Source organism: Schistocerca piceifrons, chromosome 5, assembly GCF_021461385.2.
Source record: "Schistocerca piceifrons isolate TAMUIC-IGC-003096 chromosome 5, iqSchPice1.1, whole genome shotgun sequence".
Classification (NCBI taxonomy): Eukaryota; Metazoa; Arthropoda; class Insecta; order Orthoptera; family Acrididae; genus Schistocerca; species Schistocerca piceifrons.
This window is the reverse complement of record NC_060142.1, coordinates 338,761,188-338,774,025: the sequence shown is the minus strand read 5'-3', so window position 1 is coordinate 338,774,025 and position 12,838 is coordinate 338,761,188.

Below are 12,838 nucleotides of genomic sequence, written 5' to 3'. Positions count from 1 at the left end.
GCTCACCTGCACGGTGCCAAACACGCATACGGCCATCATTGGCACCAAGGCAGAAGCGACTCTCATCGCTGAAGACGACACGTCTCCATTCGTCCCTCCATTCACGACTGTCGCGACACCACTGGAGGCGGGCTGCACGATGCTGGGGCGTGAGCGGAAGACGGCCTAACGGTGTGCGGGACCGTAGCCCAGCTTCATGGAGACGGTTGCGAATGGTCCTCGCCGATACCCCAGGAGCAACAGTGTCCCTAATTTGCTGGGAAGTGGCGGTGCGGTCCCCTACGGCACTGCGTAGGATCCTACGGTCTTGGCGTGCATCCGTGCGTCGCTGCGGTCCGGTCCCAGGTCGACGGGCACGTGCACCTTCCGCCGACCACTGGCGACAACATCGATGTACTGTGGAGACCTCACGCCCCACGTGTTGAGCAATTCGGCGGTACGTCCACCCGGCCTCCCGCATGCCCACTATATGCCCTCGCTCAAAGTCCGTCAACTGCACATACGGTTCACGTCCACGCTGTCGTGGCATGCTACCAGTGTTAAAGACTGCGATGGAGCTACGTATGCCACGGCAAACTGGCTGACACTGACGGCGGCGGTGCACAAATGCTGCGCAGCTAGCGCCATTCGACGGCCAACACCGCGGTTCCTGGTGTGTCCGCTGTGCCGTGCGTGTGATCATTGCTTGTACAGCCCTCTCGCAGTGTCCGGAGCAAGTATGGTGGGTCTGACACACCGGTGTCAATGTGTTCTTTTTTCCATTTCCAGGAGTGTATATTGGTGCAAACAATTGTCTATTTTACACCAGTAATGAGTTTATTATTATTATTTGTTAACGTTAATGTGTCTGTTATGTTTTTAAGAATTTAACAAGTGGGAAAGTGGGTGAGTGTTGTATAAACCTCAGGACACGCAGTTAAGTTTTCATATATTTCTGGGGTATTATCTAATGCACCACCCAGTTATATTATTTTATCCGTTTTTCAGAAAATAAGGATATTTATTTAGTGTAATTTTATTCATTTGCTTGGTTGATGGGAGTGTATATTTCGTTTATCACTCAAAAATATTAAATAATGTTACCCAAGGATACAAAGGAAATCTATGTCATGTACAGATATAACGATAATGCTGTCATCAAAAGTGGTTCGAACTCCACAGTAATTTTCTAGTCATGGTCCCGTTGCTTTTTGCGACTTCTCAACTCATTTGTCCCGTCTGTTGTAAGCGGCCCTGCAGTTTAACAGGGAATACGAGTCATAATTCGACTTCGCGTTACTGATATTAACAAATCACTTTCGAATGTGAAAGAACAGTTATGTGTAAAACAAGTCTTTGGACCAATCCAGGATTGGTACTTGGACCGTCGTAATTTGTAATCTGACACATGCACACTGTACGCTGAGCAAATTGGAAATCATAATATTTACACTTTTATTAGTTATTGAAACAGACCGTCGCACATTAACAAAGTTAAAAACTCTCGTGAATTTTTCAAAACGAAATACTGAAGGTATTTTGTGATGAGACTGAAGCATTTCACTGCAGGCAATTGTTAGTAGAACGTCTGCTTTGAAAGGATAAGCTGGAGATAGGGCGATAACCTTAGAGTCGAAATGGGGAGGGAGCAGGAGAATTTGGGCTTGACAAGTCGTAACATTTTGCTATATACCACTGTGGTAGGCACGTAGGCTTTTCTCTTCTTATCCAATTACAGATACGATTTGCATTAGATGTGTAGGCAACTACTGTTTTTAATAATTTCTTAGTCTTAAAGTTTCAAAATTCGTCGTTACATGATGAAGCAGTAATTATACTGAGGCTGAGTGAATGCGACTAATGATCGACTATTCACATTTTAGATGTTTTCTAGAAAGTGACCTTACATTAAGTTATTTCCACCTTTCCTTACTTAACTGAATTTGCTTTGGAGTTAATAAGCTCTGCGCAGAGTTTTTCAGATGAAAACACATTCCATTTTTTTCGTTGGCTTTTCAGCATTACTTCGTTATATTTGCCCGGCATCTCATTGGAAAGCTTTACACATCTATGTACATATTGTCTACATTTAGCAGTTGCATAGCATTTGCTGCAGCAGTCGACGTAGATATTTGCGTGATGCCCTCACTAGTTCACATATCCCTGTTGGGCGTTTAGGACTGCTGTGGCAATGGTGCTTCGTTACATTAGCTGAAAGAGATGGAAAAATTATCTTAACTGCGTGTCGACACCTCTCTCATCTTATTCTTATCCCCTTGCCAGGAGCCGACGGAAGGTCGTATTGACAGTTGGTTCCCCTTGTTCGTAGTAGTTAGTCAAATGAGATACTACAAAGGGCGAAAAACTGTCACAACACGACACATCATTTGAAGTGACTAATCTTTCCTAAAAGTATATTTGTTACATCTCTCAGTATCTGGCGTTGCTAAGGCAATTGTTATTGGGTCGCTATTGGCGGCCATTACACATTCGATTACTCCTGGTTGTGGAATGAGGCTGAAATTGTCGCCTGATCATGTCTCTTATTGTTCGACTGGGGACAGATCTGGTGGTCGAGCAGGCCAAAGCAACATGTCGACATTTTTAGAGCACTTTTGTTACAACAGCTGCACATACTGGCAGAGCGTTATCGTGTTGGATAACACCGTCCGGAATGCTGTTCATGACTGGCGTACAGTATTGCAGTCAAGATTCATGGGATGACCACAAGAGTGTTCGTGCTGTCATACGAAATCGCACCCCAGACCGCAATATCGCAGAAGGAACATCCAGCTTTTCGTACCCCTACTACACTGTCTCATTCTTACTGGTTGTGGAGCTGATAATGTCTCTTGACTGGCATCTACTCACCTCGTTCAATCTGAAAGGTAACAACCGCTCACGAAATTTTCAGTGTGTATCTAAAACAAACATGTTTTGCATTCTCATAGTGGCGCTACTGGGTTGTTTCAGCATTTTTCCGTCAGTGTATGTAGAATAAAAGTACCTATTGCTCATGTGATTCGTCTCAGTGACAAATCTTCCATTTTCATGACGGAGAGATTCAGCGAATGATATAGGAAGTTAATACACCAGAAAATGTGTTTGTGGTATTACACGAACGGACATAGAAAAATGATGAATGTTTGCTGCGCTAGAGAATTAATTTTTGAGCTTGTGAAAACATTTAAACATATTATGTGAATACGGGATCGATGGCACGAGTGTGCGACGCCGCTTCGAAGCGATGCTATGATCAGAAAAGCCGCAACATATATTTAACTTATTAAAACTTTTATTTCAGTGGTCGTTTAACAATTTCTGTCGTCGTACTTATAAAATGTTGTGCTCTATTGTCTCTATGTTGGTCATAGAGTATGCTAACAACAATGCTATATCACCTAAACCGTCGAGGACCGTTGCCTAGCAATTACTTCCGTATTCTCTCGAGTACTAGAAGTGCCTATCCGAATTCGCTGTGTGAGTTATTGAGTGAAAGAAGCTTCAGCTTTAATTCAAGTGTTGTAGAGTGAATTTTGTGTTTCGAGAACAACTATCGAAATATTTTAAAGTTCTTGGGGAGCTTTAGAAGCTTTGAACGAAGCGAACACCCAGCTTCAGAACAGAGGAGCATTGTACCTGGAAGAGGTATGAGCTATTCGCGTATCTGTCACTTATTTATTCGCCTTTCGGAATCATCTGTAGTTGGAATATCGTAGAAGCTTTTGAATGTCTGTGTACTTAGCGCAGACATACTAGCAGTTTGAAGCATGTGGTAAAGTATGATGTGATTACAGTACCTGATATTATTAATAGTATATAACGTGAAACACAATTTTGTTTCAATTTTTCATGGGGATTCAAATATTAAGCGCTTGTTTTTTCAGACAGATTTCTATACTTTCTATTTGGCGTAGTTCATGCACTTTCATTTTGTATTCTCAAACTAATTTCTTAGTTCCTCAATGGCAAACGTGTCAAGCGCATTGTCCTTTTCCACCCGTTTGCTTTGACCCTTGACATCCTATGTGACATCATGACTTTATGTTGAATTGGATGTAAACGGACTGTTATTAAAAGTTAGCCTGTGGTTGTGTTACTTACCAGTATAATCTGTGATGTCTGTAAACTATGCTGTTACTCCAAATACGTTGCAACATACGAGGGTTTGGTTTGGGTGGAACCTGAGCCCACAGATTAAACTGCCGTGAAGAAACCAGTAACGTTCATATTTTTATTCTGTTTTCTGACAAATATTTGTCTGTTTCTTTCTACATATTGCACGATTTGCCAGGGTAAGGGCAGGCATGACCTTCAGAGCAACAAGATAAATTTTTATGAGTGAAACGATTAGTGATTATGATTATCATTTGATTCTTATAGTTATTCAGCTGTCCTTTTAATGTGGGAAGTTCGTCGAGAGTGACGTTAGCCCTAACGAAATTTCATTGCTGGTGGTAATGTTACTCATAATATTTTAATTTACAAATATTTGACCGTTTTTCGAATGTGACTCTTCGAGACGCTGCGCTAATGAAATCCACTGATCCTAAGAGGCTCAATTTGTTTTTACTGGTCGCACACTCTCGCACTGCATTTTTTTTATTTTGTTCATAGTATGCGTTTAGCTGAATTGATTTATTCGTGAATTATATGTTTTCTGTTTTTGAGCTATTAATTACCGTTTGTAGTGTGATTCCAGTTTTTTGTACTTTTTTTCTTTCGGTTTATTCTAAAGGAATTTGTATACATGATTTTTCGATTAAGTTGATGTGATGTGAGTGTTGTTTTGTATCTCCGTCCACGGTTTAGGAATAGAGTTCACACGAGATATGACACCAAATGTCCATGTGTATGTCTTTTTGGTTCTTTTGTTCTCTTTATTTTGGAGAAATTCATGTGCTTCATCCTTGCATAATGAGATTCGTTTGTGTATATATATATATATATATATATATATATATATATATATGTGTGTGTGTGTGTGTGTGTGTGTGTGTGTGTGTGTGTGTGTGTGTGTGTGTGTTTGGGTGGGGGTCTTGTATTTACTGCGATACCATTTCTGTGTTATTTTTTTATATTTTTAGGTGTGCGTGATATCGCTGTCTTCGTTTGAGCTACAGGTCAAGCGAAGAATTCGATTCCAGTTCTGCCATTTTTGCAGTTTTTTCTGTTTATGTTAGAGGCATTTGTAGGAGACCTGTTATCGCTGTCTGTTAAAGCTGTATAGGTACAGCGTACGCTGCGATTAGACTTGTTTTTTCATGTTTTCGTTTGCATCATTCCGAAAGAATGTGTGTGTGTGCTATTTTCCAGTTATGTTGTTTTGTGGAAGAGTCTAGTACCAACGTCTTCAATTCATCTGTATTGGTCAAACGAATTATTCTAATCCAATTTTGTGTTTACTTTATATTTTCATTCGGTTTATTGTAGAGAAGTTCTTAAATGTTCTCAGGTTTCGTAACCTCTTTACTATCTCCTCATCCACAACTCTCCCATTCCTGCGATTGTTCCGATAATTTCATTTCATATGGTGATTCGAATAGTTCCCATTATTGTTTGTTTGTTAAGAGGTGCGTTATACAATACACAACGGAATTTCGGTCTAGGACCAGACCATCATCGTGTCCAAAAACCGTCTCAGCTATCCGTCTGAGTGAATGGAATCGCATTTATCAGATGTAGATCGTTCCGTCATTGATACTAGCTGTACATTCATAACATTACGTCCATTTAACCTCGACATCGTTTTTACCCAATATTCGATATATATAGATAATATCAATGATGGAGCTTTGTACATCTGCTAATTGCTATTCCAATTAGACAAACGCATAGGAGAGATGGTTTTTGGACCCGATGATTTTCTGGTTCTAGACCGAAATCGATCATCTGGTATAAAATATGCCGTTGCAGCTGTGTGCTGCATATGGCAGTTCTTAACATTCATTAAAGCTGTACAGCAGCACCTACACAAAATGTTTTACGTTTTTTTTTCATTGTAATGGTCTATATCGCTGTTGCCGTGTTGAAGAATGTCATCGGGCTTTTATTAAATGTTATCTGTGGTTGTCGTAATATCTCGTGTAAACTATCAACTTTACTCCAAATACGACGTTGTGGGTCGGAGCAGACGGATATAATTGTAGCATGCTCTATTCCTTTCAGCTGCTTAGATTCACAACGACAACCATATTAGCTATCTTTCTCGCTTGTCGGTTAGACATACATAGTGTCTGTAGTCATAACAGGGTCACGCTGCTGCAATTTTCTTCCGTCTGTAAAAACGAACACATTTTGGAAACTAATGCCAACTGTTTTGTGTCATACTGGGTTGACCTTCCACCGTAACAAAGGAGCATAACTTTCTTAGTGGTTAAAGAAATAGAATTAAGTGCTTGGAGTATTTTTAATTGTTAAATTCATTGTAAATTTATTAGTTATTCGGGCGTTTTCATCTTTTAGACACCTCTGCATATCTTTCAATAGCAAGGCATGATTATTTCGTCTGACATACACTTAAATTACTAAAAATTTTACTGCAGTGCTTGATAACCAACTGATATCGACGTTCCTATAAAATAATGTGCTCTGTATTTTCTGGGATTGGTATTAGTGGTGTTGCTATTTAATGTTGATCACAGGCTATGCTAATAACAATGCTATGTCACCTAAAACGGCAAGGAGCGTTGCCTAGCGATTACTTCCGTATTCTCTCGAGTACTAGAAGTGCCTATACGAATTCCTTCTGTGAGTTATTAAGTAAAAGAAGCTTCAGCTTTGATTCAAGTGTTGTAGCATCGAAGTTTGTGTTTCAAGAACAACTAAGGAAACTTTTTAAAGTTCTTGCGGAGCGTTAAGAGCTTTGAAGTAAGCTAACGCCCAGCTTCAGAGGCGAGGTACATTGTACCCGCAAGAGGTATGAGCCATTCACTTAAATGAAACCTATTTATTTACCATACAAAGCCATCTGCAGTTAGTGTATCGTACAAGCATTTAAATGTCTACGAATTTAGTGGAGAAGTACTGACAAGTTTAAGTTTTACGACGGACCGTGTTATGGTTTCGGAATACGTAATTAATACAGTGTAACACGTGAAAAATCACTGTCTTAATTTTTCATACAGGTTCATAAGTTTGTCATACCTTCACAGATTAATCACTTAGTTTCACAATGATAAGTGTAACCAACCTCCTTGCTTCTCAGTTGTACATGCATGTTGGCTGTGATCATTGAACAGTCGTGCCGCTGCAACTTTCTTCCGTCTGTGAAAAAGAAGACGCTTTAGAAACTGATGGCAGCTGTGTAGAATAACATTTAGTCGAGCTGGCCCTGTAACAAAACAGTTTTCGTCTCTTGTTGCTTCAGGAAATTGAATTATATCTTCGAATGTAGTTAGCTGTTAAATCCATTGGGAGTTGATTAGCTATGCAGGGTTTTTCATTAGATACTGCCGGATACCTCCCAGTCGCAAAATTCCATTATTTTGTGGTACATACAACGATTTATTCAAAATTTTTCAACACTGCTCGTTTACCCATTCCTATCGACGTTGCTAAACAGGGCAGAGCTCTGCAGCTACTGGCGTTGCTGTTTAACTTTGTTCACAGCATATGCTAACACCGAAGCTATGTTACCTAAACCGTAGAGGACCGTTGCCTAGCAGTTACTTGCGTATTCAAACGAGCACTTGAAATAACGATACGAATTCGTCGTGTGAGTTATTGAATTAAAGAGGCTCCAGTTTTGATTCATATATTGTACTGTTACACTTTGTGTATCGAGTTCCAATAACGAAACATTTTAATGTTCTTGGGGACTTCTAGAAGCTTTGAACGAAGTGAACGCCCAGCTTCGGAAGCGAAGTGCAATGTATCAGGGAGAGGTATGAACTACTGACTTGAGTGTCTTCTGTTTACTTACCGTATAGAATCAGATGCAGTTTCAATATCGTATAAGCTTATAAATGACTGGATGTGTAGCGGCGAAGTACTGGTACACTGAAACGTTACGACGTAGTGTGATGTGATTTCGCGGTATGCAAAATGGAAAAAAATCCAGTTCCATTCACATTCCAGTGCATTGTTTTAATATGTCATGCAGTTGCAGAGGTTACGAGAGAGCGTGACTTATAGGGACCGATCTCTTTGCTGAGATTTTCACAATTTTAGTTACTGGAATCGTCTATTCTTTAATTTATTATTTAGTTTCATAACGAGAGCGGCATCACCTATCTCTGTCACCAAATATGTTATATTCTAGCTACTGTGAAGAAGAAGGCAATACTTAAACATGTTCCAGCTGCGTGCAGCTATAATGAGTTGACATGGCACCATATCAAAAGTATTTTCTCTTTCTGTTACTCAAAGAAATTAAATTAATATCTTTGAGCATCGTTAAATGTTAATTCCGTTGGGAGTTCATAAGCTGTACTGGCGTTATCTTCATTCAAATGTAGCTGGTTAAATTTCAATAGTAAATATGGTTGTTACGTCGTACATGCTGTTGAATAGTTCACATGGCGCTGAAGAGTGATTCTAGGTTTAGTGTTGAACTTAGGTTGTTGATGACTCTGCCACAAAGAAGGATACACTGACTCAGACAACGGGTTTTTGTAAAAATCGTAATCTCCTCAGATACTGCGGAGAGATTTGGGATTTAAACCACCACACTGTTGCACAGTTTATTAACCAGTAACTTCATATCACCAACAAGATGTTCCCTTAAGTAGGCACTAATTAAATTACCGATCCTGCCTCATAGTGCCATATTGAACGAGCTGATGGTAATAACCAAATCGTGACGTAATGTCTGTCCAAACGCGATGTTTAAATAACTATACTTGGTGTTTATCTGAAACTAGTATAGCGATGCACTCACTGTCTTGCCAATAGTACTGTCTGTCTGTCTGTCTAATAGTGACAGCTTTAAATAACTGCTATCGAAACTAAATTATTCATTGCAGAATAAATGTACCTCGTAATGAACACATCTTTGGCTGTCATCGAAGAACTAGTGTTATTCTAATTCAAGTAATAAGAATTAGTATAAGGGAATTAAAATAATCAATTCCTCATCAGTCATAAATGGATAATATTTTTGAGGTAAATCAATGATATTTAATCCATCTCGATGTAACAGATCCTTTGTAACACTGACAGCTCTTATTACTACAGAAATTAAATTTAAAGACATGACATCACTTTCTCAAGTTTTTCCTCGCGATACAGTTGTGAGATATCAGAATAAGATTTACTCGTGGACACGGTATGGTCGTATCTAACGTGCTGCCCGTTATCGTTGCAGCAATGTTCCGACGAATCAAGGCGTTTTTCTCCCGGTGTGTGGGAGGGGAGAAAGACGAAGGTCTGCGACTGGACAAGACCTTGGTTGCTGCTGGAGGTAGCTTCGAGGTGAGCCACTTCACGTTGCATTACTGATATCATAATAAGCAAAGCACTTAAGATTTAGAGCTACTTCATTGTCGATAGGGTGGTCAAAGGTATTACAAACTGTCACCGTTTACTGTAAGTGAATCTGCGGTTCCCTAGAAACATCCAATGTTGCAATTCATTATGGATAATACATTTAAGAAAGGAACCTCTACTAGAATATTGACATTGACGACTGTGTGCTGGTTTCCGTGCAAGAAAGCAGTACGTTTATGAGAAGAGTGAGGTTCAATGTGTTAAAACAGTAAAAATTCAACGAAGAATTAAAATGTAAAAAAAAGTCTAAGAACCTTATTTACACACGCAAGCACGAGCGACCCCACACACACACACACACACACACACACACACACACACAAGCACATTAAATTTAACACCAATTCGATACCTGGTAATATAAGTGATTGCGTTTCACTAGTTTAGTAGAATGATCTAAAGTATCAACTAAGAAACATATTACGTAAAAACGAGCCTGTGAGGTCCCAACGGTACTGACAGACCACGTCACACTCAAGAGATAGGCTTCACTGGCTGCAGATATGGAGGGATCATTGTTAGTTTTCGTGACCGTATCTAAAATGCAGCCACAGACGAACGTCACTGGCGAATGGATGGATTTCTTCATCACTGGAGGGAAATGGAATTTGCTAGTCACTCAGCAACACACCAAAGCCATCCGGAGATACACAAAATTTTTAAAATTTACCATGTCTCGACTTCAAGTAAAATAAATGGCTGGTCTCCTCTTAAATTCACTTCTGCCTTCTGATCAAAAAGATAACGTGTACAGAAAATATGGCATATAATAACATTTACGCCACAGCCATTACAGATATAACTGTCTTCTCACCAGACTAACAAGGCATTTGTTACAAATGTAGCCTATTCGGGTAGGAGTCAGGGTAGCTTCAATGTGTGAAAGTGATATATATATATATATATATATATATATATATATATATATATATATATATATATATATATATATATAAGGTCGGACTTGGTCTGATGATTGCTCAGTCACACCTATTCCAACAGTCGTATATCTTTATCAGCTGCAGGCTTATGGCACGTTGTCTCAATGGGTTGGCTGCTCACAGGCCTCCTTGGCTGCATGATATGCTTGCGCTTTTCCCTACATCCCACAGGCTCCTGCTTCTCTCCTCCACGTTACCAGCAAAATGTATCCCCACTTCTGGCAGTAGATAATACGAAGTTGATAGTCTAGCCGAAAGCCGATTAAATTGTTGCATCAACTCTATTGATGATCATTAAAATTAACAGTGACCAACCGGGAAGTTGTGTCTGGCGTTAGTTAAGAATGCCTGGACTATGATGCTGATACGGATGTGCTTGAGAATGGAAAAGACCCTAATAAATTGTAGAGAATTATGCTGAAATTACTTGTAAGAGCAGATATTGACATAATATGTGTTCAAGACAAGTGACTGGCTGAAGACAACATTGCAAACCGTCTGGTTGCTCTACGAGTTGCCTGCTAACTGGGATTAATACCTAATGACCAAGAGGAAATGTATTCCTGAATTTCAGACTTCGAAGCCTAATGTTGCTTTCGGAGGAGTCAGAGAATAGAAAAACCGCAGCTGTTAGTAAAAATTGTCACAGTCCCACTTAATTCCTTTCCAGAGAAAGAACACACCAGAACAGAGAATCAAAAAGTCATGGCGACAATGTACCTGGAACAATTCCTCTGTAGCCATCCAGCTTAACTGTTCACCCATAGCATAATAGTACCTATTGCAGCCAAACAATGTATACTCACTGTCGCTATCTAAAGGCTCATACATTCTTAATAAGTGTTACAGTCCGTAACATCTGTACATATGAAAAAGTATATATGAATTATAAAAGAGCTATCTATGATAAAACTAATAAGTTCTTTTCCAACAGGAGCGTCAGTTTACACTTGACGTGTTCCTTGTCGAGCTGCTGCAGAAACGGCTGCAGGAAGAAGAAGAAATCCGTGTTGCTCCGCTGAGTGTTAATTAGTTCATTATAAGGAATTATGGCATTAATTTTCAAATTGTACTATTCGTTTCATTTTCAGATCGATACTCTCTTACGAACGTGACAGTAGTTAGTGCCCTGCTTCGAGTGTTTTGCCGAATTGTTAGGATTTGTGCAAAATGCTTCGACGACCGTGACTGGAGTGCAGCGAGCTTTGCCGTTATGTGCACTCGATCCCTGGACTCCATCTAGTCAGGGAATGTCATACTACCTGAAGGACACGGCTCTGTCGGTCGTTGAAATATTCTGCATACAACAGGAACCACAATTCGGCATAACTCACAGAAGTTCTTCAATAACCAATCGCGCAAACAAAAATCTTGTATATCATGGGACATTAGTATTTGTTTAGTATTATTAGCTACTCAGACATGGACTGAGTTGTGATGTCACTTGAATATTAAAATCGATCACTGTATTAATATTATCAATAAATATAGCTACCAAAACTATTGATAAATGTAGCACTTCTTAAAAAGCGGCCATGTTTAAATAGAGGAACAGTCACAGATACAGCGTGAACAGGAAACTGCTAAACAGCTTGCAACTGAGATTAAAATAATATTAGCAGAGTAGATGAACGGATTAGGACCTTGGATGAACGCATCAGTCAATTAGACGAGCGTACGCAGTTAAGCTTTTCACAGTTCTCAAAAGAGATAGATCAAAAGCTTGAAAACCGGTTAAAAGAACACGATCGCCAGCTGCGACAGCAAATAGATGCCCAGTTGTCTGCTATACAGAACAACATTTCAAGTATGCAACAAATATACCATGACTTGACACAGAATGTAAAGCAAGTAACCCAGGATGTGGACAAATTACAACAAACACACACTTCTTTGGAAGCAGAAATACGCAACATAAGTACACGTATAGAAAACCTTACGGTTGATAATCAAAACGTAATAGAACAAAAATGCAAAGAAAAAGAAGAACGCGTTGTGACCACATTCAACACATGGCTAAATGACAAAGACAAACAAATTAGTACTGTTATACAGAAGGAACTACCTGTGATGTTACAACGAGCAGGAACACAACTGATACATGAATACAACACAAAGATTCATTCCACACTGAATTACAAAACGTGCAGAAAGTGCTTAATGAAACACGTATGCAAACATCTCATAACAGTTCACCGGAGTGTGTTAGTATCACAGAAATACACCCTGATCATTATGAAACGCCTTTAACTGAAAGTAGGGGCCAGACGGGCAATAATTTCAATCCAACACGTGGAGTAACATCCGTTTATCAGGACCATACACAATCATTGGTGACTCAGGATGCTTTAGTGAAGAATTCACAGTTTCAGAGGTTTACCAATGATAAGAACGGACCCCATCCAATTGTGTTTATCAAAGGGATCCGC